This window comes from Odontomachus brunneus, unplaced genomic scaffold (assembly GCF_010583005.1).
Source record: "Odontomachus brunneus isolate Ranch 3 - 2012 unplaced genomic scaffold, Obru_v1 Obru_scaffold_082, whole genome shotgun sequence".
In the NCBI taxonomy this organism is placed as follows: Eukaryota; Metazoa; Arthropoda; class Insecta; order Hymenoptera; family Formicidae; genus Odontomachus; species Odontomachus brunneus.
In genome coordinates this window covers 657,054-666,660 of record NW_022639532.1, presented here as the reverse complement: position 1 = coordinate 666,660, position 9,607 = coordinate 657,054, and positions in this window count along the sequence as shown.

The window sequence follows — 9,607 nt, the reverse complement described above, 5'->3', positions numbered from 1 at the left end:
AATTTTCAAAAAATATATCTTTATTTCTCAATATAGTCCCCTTTTAGCTCGATACACTTTTCCCAGCGATGTTCAATAGCTTCGATACCATGTTTATAGTGAGAACCATCGAGTTCCTCAAAATAGCCATCAACCGCAGACTCCACCTCTTCATTGTTAGCAAATCTTTTATCACCAAGCCATTTTTTCAAGTTTGGAAATAGATAATAATCTGAGGGGGCTAAATCAGGTGAATAGGGTGCGTGAGAAAGCAATTCGAACTTTAACTCATTGATTTTGGTCATCGCAATAACGGACGTGTGAGCCGGTGCATTGTCATGATGAAACAACACTTTCTTTTTCGCCAAATGCGGACGTTTTTTCTTGATTTCATCACTCAAACGCTGCAATAAGTTCGCATAATACTCGCCGTTGATTGTTTTTCCTTTTTGAAGATAATCAATGAAAATTATTCGCACATCCCAAAAAACTGACGCCGTAACCTTGCCAGCCGATGGAGTTATCTTCGCCTTTTTCGGAGCCGATTCTCCTCTTTCAGTCCATTGTTTCGACTGTTCTTTTGTCTCAGGTGTGAAATGATGAACCCATGTTTCATCCATGGTTATGAATCGACGCAAAAACTCGGCCTTATTACTGCGAAATATCGCCAAACACTCGATTGAAACATCCTCACGACGCTGTTTTTGTTCAATTGTGAGCAAACGCGGCATCCATCGTGCGCACAGCTTTTTCATGTCCAAATTTTCGGTCAATATGCGATGTACAGCACTTTTTGATATGCCTACCATGTCAGCTAACTCGTGCACTTTCAGTCGACGGTCATCCAATACCATTTTGTGGATTTTCGTCACCATTTCTGGCGTGATCACCTCATTTGGTCGACCACTGCGATGTTCGTCTTGGCAGCTCTTACGGCCTCTTTTAAACTCTGCCACCCAATATTTTATTGTTGTAAACGAGGGAGCAGACTCTCCCAGAATAGAATCTAGCTCAGTTTGATATTGGTTGGACTGAGACCTTTCAAATGAAAATATTGTATCACATAACGATGACCAATTTTCTCCATGTTTACAAATGTACTGAGAGCGTTCACTATTGATGGCTGCCAAACTAATACTAAACAACGTAGCGTCTTGAAACTTCAAACTTCAGCTTTATAAGGTTGATGCTTTCGGCCATAGTGATTTTTTTCAAACAACAACCGCCATCTATACGTCAGGTCGGATATTTCTGGGACTACCCTCGTACACGGCCATCGATTCCTCCGTATAATCGCGCGCACTCTCTCGGCAAGAATCCGCGGCGCAATATCGCGCGCGAGAGCGTCCTCCATCACGCTATTGTGAACTGCGCGTCACGCGAGATTACGCTACGCATTAAATTATTAACGCCTTAAGCCCGCCAGGGCTATCAGCGATACCGTGGCCGCCGCTAACTCTCTGCGTCTAGTTTGCGCGGAGCGCAAAGGTCGAACTTCGCGAGCTTCAAAACCGACCGCGGCATCACCTCGGAGACTTCCCTTTCCCTCTGAATATCCGTCGCCGATGGACGTACCTTTGATAGAGGAACGCCACGAGCCGGTTTTCCGCGATACCCTTTCGCGAGCGCTAATTAGCGACTGATGCATTTCGTAGTCTCAGCAAACTGATACCTAGCGGAACTCTTTGAATCTTACAGGATTTTGCTGTTATATCATGGTCTGAAGAGGATTCTTCCAAAACTAAAAGGTTAATATTCTAAGGCGCAATATTCGTAAAATTGAGAGAACTTTGTCTTTCATCTACAGTGCAAATTCTGTTTCTAATGAAAATCCCTTCTAGTAAGATGGCATTCTGTTTCGAGGAAATATGTTTCTCTTAATTTAAAAGGAGAAGAAAATAATATCTGGTAGGTCTCTAATTAATGCTCGTTTCTTTAAAAGTCTTCGCTTAGAATATGCGATTATAGGAAATTGCATCTTGCAAATAGAGCCTTTTTTTCAGCGTTGAACTATTTCCCTTTTTGGTTTTAGAGTACTCTGCTCTCGAAGTCAAGTATAAAAAGATCCCATTAAGAATAAGATTATGTTTTTCTTGTTGAGTGCAGTCCACTACATTAGCAGAGGAGTGCTTATTCAGCGAAAGTTTTTCTTTAGAATACAGGATTGCAGGAAATAGCAAGCGGAGTTTTCCCTTTTTTCCGTTTGGGTGTAACGACGGTTTCTTAACTTGCAAAACGCGAAAGAAGCGAGTCGCAAACGACGTCGTTGGTTACCCGCGACTTCAAACACCGGTCTCTCCTCGGTTTGCAGCGAACAATAGTTGAATCGTTTCCGCGAGTATGCCTCTGATCGCTAATGTCCCTTTTGACGCGCGTCGAGGGGAAGCGCGGCCGCGCTTCGTCCAGTTCATAATAACGTCGCGGAAGTTGCGCGCACGGCTAGCCACGAGCGGGAAATGGCACTCCGCGAGTTTCGCGTCAAAGATTACAAACGGCCGTCCGCCAGCAGGTGGACAATGACGGCCGACAAATTGGCCCCGAATTCCCCGGTGTCGCACGGCGCGCGACGACGTGAACAATAATTTTCTGCGACGGCCGATCGAGCTTCGATCTGCTCGACCGACTTTCGGCAGTCGTTTCGGCGATACATCGCTGCCAGGTGGCAGCGATTGCACCTCGTCCGCGAATGGCTTCCGGCCAACAAAGTGTCGTGAATAGAGCAGATCGGAGTGTAGCCCCAGGGGATGTGTTGTCCAAGTGCTTTTTTAGTATTTACCTTGAGAGGAACATAGTGGGTACAAAATCGCGAGATCTAACGTTCTTTTAGAACAGATATTTGTCTCCGAATTTCATGAAAATCAATATAATATAAGAACAAATTATAAAAGCTCCGCAGATCAAATCTATAAAATGATTAATACGGACATATAGAGCCAAGTTACAGATGTTACGTGTTTAATAAAAAATTAATCGATGCAAAATAACAGACGTTTCGACCGTTGGATGTGTTGTCCTCTTCAATATAAAGTCAAGTCTAGTCCATGCAATTCGTCAAAGATAGTGTTGTTATGTTCAAGACATAAATTCCTTACATCGACACTTTAATTAATACATCAGTGTTCGTTTTTCTACATCTTTGTCGACGAACACTGATGTATTAATTAAAGTGTCGATGTAAGGAATTTATGTCTTGAACATAACAACACTATCTTTGACGAATTGCATGGACTAGACTTGACTATATTGAAGAGGACCACATCCAATGGTCGAAACGTCTGTTATTTTGTATCGATTAATTTTTTATTAAACACGTAACATCTGTAACTTGGCTCTATATGTCCGTATTAACCATTTTATACAATATAATATAGTTGAAAAATAGACTATACTGATTTAGCGGAAAGATTCAGCTGATTTAGAAAAAAATATACAGAAAAGAAATATTCTTGTTTGAAGAATATCTTTATTGGTGACATTTTCAAAATAAGATCAACGTTCAAATGAGATTATGTCGAAACTTTTGTTACCTCGAAATTCTGAAATATCGGACATCTAGCCCCGGTTTTTCCTATGACGGACGTCGAAGAGATAATTTGTCTTACTCGCGCGGGCGCGCGTCACTCGTTTACTCGCACGACGTTATCGAGAACGAGTAGTCTTTGCCCTCGGGAATTTTATCGTAGTACCGCCGTTTCCGCGATACGACTGAATTGTGTGTGTTTTTTTCTACTTTCTTGTTTGCGGTGTTGTGGCGATATCGCCGCTTAAAACGTGCTCGAAGCACCGGGCTGCATCGCGGAAGTGTTCACTTCTCTCTCGCGACTGCGACAGTTTCGCCCCGCCGCGTCGAAGCTGGAAATTCGGGAGTTCGTCCTGGCCGAATTTCTCGCAACTGTACGCCGCAAACATTCGGCTTGCTTGCTCCCGCGAAAGAAGGAGCTTACGTATCAGTCGGCAATAATAGTTTTCGTTCGCCGTAGTTTAATCCGGGCAGAATGCAACCCCGAATTCCGCATCTTCGTGTTGCGGCTGCCGAAAAATTTGTGGAGGCGTTTTGAGTTGTTGGGGAAAAGATTTTCCTTCGCGAAAATACGCTGAAGCTTTTCGAGCTCCCTCTCTTCGTCTCTCTTGCCTCTCTCCTTTCTCTCTCGCGCGGTTTTACCACGAATTCTCGTCCGCGAATCAACGCCGTCGGCATTCTCGATGCAAAGTTTACCAAGCCAGGTGGTCGCAGTTGCGCTAATTAATAGTTTGTTGTTCGCACGCCCAACGGCGCGGAAGCATATAATAATTTCCCGCGGTGGTAACTGGATTTAATTACCGCAGGAGAATGACGCAAGAAGAATGTCAACATTAAAGATTTCAGTGGACTTTCGTGTTTCGCGACGCGAATGACAAAATAATTAACTTGAACGTTTTCGGAAAGTGAGGAGCATTCTCTTTATCATCGCGTTTTACACGCTTACGGCGAAAACGGAGAATTTCCCAAGGCAAAGTCCGAAGAGTACGAAGATATATAACGGCCGACACGGCCGTTCCCACCACGTGAATCCATTTTTCCAAATCGCCCGTTACGAATTGAAAGCGAGTTAAAGTATGTGAACAGAACTCACTAGAATACTGAAGAGCGTATTTCTTAGCACGACTCCCCCCGTGCAATTTGTCTTACGATAAACCCGCAACATCGAGCATATCTGTGACAACAGAGATCCATTTAGTATCCCGCAAGCGTTTTTTTATGAATTATTCGAGAGAGAACCCTTAAGCTGGTCGATGATAGCGCACGTGGGTGTACGGAATCAAAGCTGAACGCCAAGAATAGGGCGGGAAGGGCAATGTAGGCGGCAATAAAGAGGGATCGGATTTGGAATAATGCATCGCGCAGAACGGAAGGGCGTAACACGCGCGTAAGCACGCGCCTAAAGTAAAAAATATCAATTCTCCAACACCTAATCTGCGAGATATTCCTGAGCCGGGAACACACAGCAATACGTAAACAATAAGATTTAAGCAGCAAATTGACCAGATGATCATTCTCCTTACAATCGAAAAATAATCAAAGAATAATCCAAGAATAATCGATCGTGATCGACCTATTTTTTTTCGCAAACTGCGTTTTTTGGTGTGTACGGCCCTTATTGTTTTAGTCTTTAAATAGAAATATTTAAACTTTTAACATAGAAAGGTAATATATGTATATATACAATCCCAAATAGAAAAAGCGATCTCTTCCTAGCCAGTAACTGACCAGGAATTTTGGTTACTAGTTAGTATCTGGTCAGTTTAAATGCTTCACCATTTGCTTCGCCAATGACTGGACAGTAAAACTAATCAGTTTCTGGCGAGTTTCTGATCAATTGTTAGCCAGTTTCGAGCGAAACTTTTCTTGTATAAAATTTCAAAATTTTCATCGTTCGATTTTACGTTGCAACATATCATATTTTATTATCTAATGTAAAAATGAACTCGTGTTTTAATATTTGTATTTAGAGGCCAAAGAAAAACCACATCCAGAATTAGAAGAACATCCAGCATTAGATGCGTGTCTGGATATTGATACTTTTACATGACTAGAGAGGTGCGCAAGGTGAAATGCACGGGGTTAAATGAAATTACAGATTGCAAAATGCATTGCGAAATGAATCGTGCGAGAGTTTCAGCTGCGCCAGTGTAAGCTCGTTGAACAGGCGCGCCTTAATGCGCTTCTGTGTAATATAGCTAATTGAAGTGGGTAACGTCGGCAGGCACGACGCCAGAGGTTTCGCGCAGGACGCGCAAGAAGAATTAATAACTACGCTATTTTGTACACGGAATGCGTCGCATATCGTGCACTTTATCTGAATTATAGATATTAACAATCGAATTATGAGGACGAGAGAAAGAGAGAGAGAGAGAGAGAGAGAGAGAGAGAGAGAGAGAAAGCGAGAATGAAGATAAGAACGGCATCATTCTTTCTCCTTTTGCTCGCCAACACGTAATCTTAACTGCGCGATCTCGGCGGCTGTTTAATTTAACACAATACCGAGTCGTCTCTGGAATTACGCGACTCGCGATCAAAGTTAGCGGCAGATTCGTCACGAGCGGTAAAGACGCGCAATTTCGCGACAACACGTCCGATTTAAACGCCAGAGATGTGCGATTCCCATGAAAATCGATTTTGCCAATTTACTCTGGCAGCCAACTGATCTCCTCAACAACAAGGAAGGACATTTTTGTTTGGAAGATATCTTTGTTTTTGACATGTCAATCTTCATATGAGATTACCTAACGATTAAACGAAGATAAATCATTCGCAGAAATATATTTTATACGATTCAACGATGAGTTCGTGTCGTGCCAATATTTGGGAATTCAGTTCTTTGAATTCAGTTTGTCAGTTATTTCAATCAGTTTTCATTAAAGAATCGCCCACCCCTGGCGCTTTTTCCCGTGTATTATGTCAGCGTTGGCCGAAATTTCACGTCGCTCACGCGAACTGTCACTCGCACACACGCTCGCGCACTCTCGCGCTCTAATGGAACTCGCGCATCCATCTGCTCTGTGCGATCTTGCTCCGCTGGAAAATTGTTCGTCCTCACAAGCGGCTAGCGAGTGAGCGTGTTCAGTCGCGGCGATCCTTTTTGCGCGGGCGTTGAAATTCGACATAGGGGCTCTACTCTTTCTCTCTCTCTTTCTCCCTCTTTCTCTCGCTCTCCCCGACATTGGCCGATGTTTTCGGAAAATCGTTAGGAAATTAATTGCTTGTCACACGGGACGACCTTTCACGACGATTCGCCTCGCCGCACAGTGGCGCCGCAAGATATGCGTTGTTTCAAAAAAGTCTAGAACCCTCAATTTCCTATATTTATATATGTGTAACTAATTTCTAAAAAAAATTTTTTTTAAATTGGGAGGGATTTCTTGCAAATTTTAAGACAATCCTATCAGAAAAAGTGCGTTAACTAAATCTCGAATGTATCGAAGTGGGTGAAGCCTCTTTTCCGCGATGCTAATTGGTCGTCTCAACCGTCTCGATTGTCTCGATCCCGTCGCAGTTGAATTCGTGCCGCTTGCAGCTGTCAGCCGCGGTGACAGATCAGGTTGTGTTGTTCGCGTCATATAAATTTGATATTTATTGTAATAGGAAATTACAACTAACATGTATGTTATATGTAACATTGTATTTGCTGGGAATATAATTTGTAAAAACGATTATTGTAATATAAATTGTAAATAGTACAACAAAAAGACTAAAGTGGCGCGCGCGAAGCGCGCACTATGTGATGTTCTAGTCCTATCAGAAAAAGTGCGTGTTAACTAAATTTCGAATGTATCGAAGTGGGTGAAGCCTCTTTTCCATGACGCTAATTGACCGTCTCGACCGTCTCGATTGTCTCGATCCCGTCGCAATTGAATTCGTGCCGCTTGCAGCTGTCAGCCGCGGTGACAGATCAGGTTGTGTTGTTCGCGTCATATAAATTTGATATTTATTGTAATAGGAAATTACAACTAACATGTATGTTATATGTAACATTGTATTTGCTGGGAATATAATTTGTAAAAACGATTATTGTAATATAAATTGTAAATAGTACAACAAAAAGACTAAAGTGGCGCGCGCGAAGCGCGCACTATGTGATGTTCTAGTCCTATCAGAAAAAGTGCGTGTTAACTAAATTTCGAATGTATCGAAGTGGGTGAAGCCTCTTTTCCATGACGCTAATTGACCGTCTCGACCGTCTCGATTGTCTCGATCCCGTCGCAATTGAATTCGTGCCGCTTGCAGCTGTCAGTCGCGGTGACAGATCAGGTTGTGTTGTTCGCGTCATATAAATTTGATATTTATTGTAATCCCAGCAAACACAATGTTACATGTAACATAAATGTTAGTTGTAATTTCTTACTCAACAAACAATATAACTGTTATATAATATACGTGTTATATAACAGTTACATTATTGAATAGGGAATTACAACTAACATGTACGTTACATGTAACATTGTATTTGCTGGGAATATAATTTGTAAAAACGAATATTATAATATAAATTGTAAATACAACGAAAAGGCTAAAGTGGCGCACGCGCTATGTGGTGTTCTAGTCATTTAAAAAAAGCATAAAAATTGGTTGAAAATTGATGGCTCAGATTTTTTTAAAGAACATGTCTTGCGGCTGTTCCGCTCTGGCGTCGCGTCATTTGCCTTTGCGTTTCGCTGCTGATATCGGGATCCTTTAATTCAGAGGAATGGCAATCGGCATGGCCGGTAGTGCGACCCGCTTATTTTTCTCTCCCTCCCTCTCTCTCTCTCTCTCTCTCTCTCTCTCTCTCTCTCACACACACGACCCCGTACACGTATTTCACGTCACGTGTATACGCCATGCCGTTTAACCTTCCCCACGAGGAAGGTTTCTGCGCACTCTTCATATTTCGCGACTCACTCTCGCATTATATATATGCCGTGAAACGACACGTGACGTATCGCTAAAAGCGCTCATGGAAAGTTGAACGTATATACGTGCATCATCTACGGCCGCCGCGCGAATGAGAATCGCCGCGCGTCTTCACGTATATCGCGAAAATTTCGAAAAACATACAATCTCTTTCTTAGCGGAGTCCTCTGCATCCTAGGGGATCTTATTCTTATGCGTGACTTTAAGAGGATTCTCATCCGCTAAGAGAAAAATATTCTACAAACAAAATCGATGAATAATCCAAAGAAAAATGTTATAAACACGATATTCTTAACGTTGGTAGAATTTCGTTTCTTACCTATAATACAAATTTTGCTCTCAATAGAAATTTTTTTTAGTGAGAGGACATTCTCTGCGCTTTAAACAAATATATTTTCCTCGATTCAAACGGAAAAGAAAACGTCAGGATAATATCCAGCAGATTCCCGATTACTAGTTCACATCATTAGGAGGTGAAGTTTTCCGTTCAGGTCGCTAGAGAGAACATCTTGAGAGAACTGGAGCTCTTTGTTTAAGCGTACCGTGCACGATTTCGAAATTTTAAACGTGAACGAAAACATAGCGACGTGCTTACACAGAGCAAACAGCGGGATCGAGAAAGTTGGATTGAAATGAAAATTGAGATTAAGTGAAAATTAAAATTTCAAATTGAAATTAAACATAAGGTTGCTCGCAATCGCCGTCCGACGTGAATTCCCGTTCCGTGTTTGGCTGACACTCGCGTGCACTTGGCGCACGTACTCGACTCTCGGAGAATTAGAGGTTTCTTGGCTGTTTGACGTTGCAGCTCAGTGGCGTGTCACGTTAATCGTTGCATCGGATCGCGTCCCTCGGTAATCGTCTTTGACCACGATTTACGGCGAACCCCTTTATTAGGAGCGGAATCTTTCCGGGTGTGCTCTAGTTTCCGGGCCGGAATCGTTTTATATGTTACACATGCTGATACCCTCCGACCTAAATTCGATACAATCACAGATAGCTTCGATTCTCCCTTAATGGCTGTTGCCGAGTCGATAAAGAAAAATTGAAGGAGGAACTCCGCAGGAGCCCTTCTTTACCCCCACCGTTCGCTTTGTTAGGACTACTGACCTGCCTTAACATACTTTGCACCGTTCGTGAGATAGAGACGGAGAGAGAAATAGAGAAAAAGAGAGAGAGAGAGAGAGAGAGAGAGAG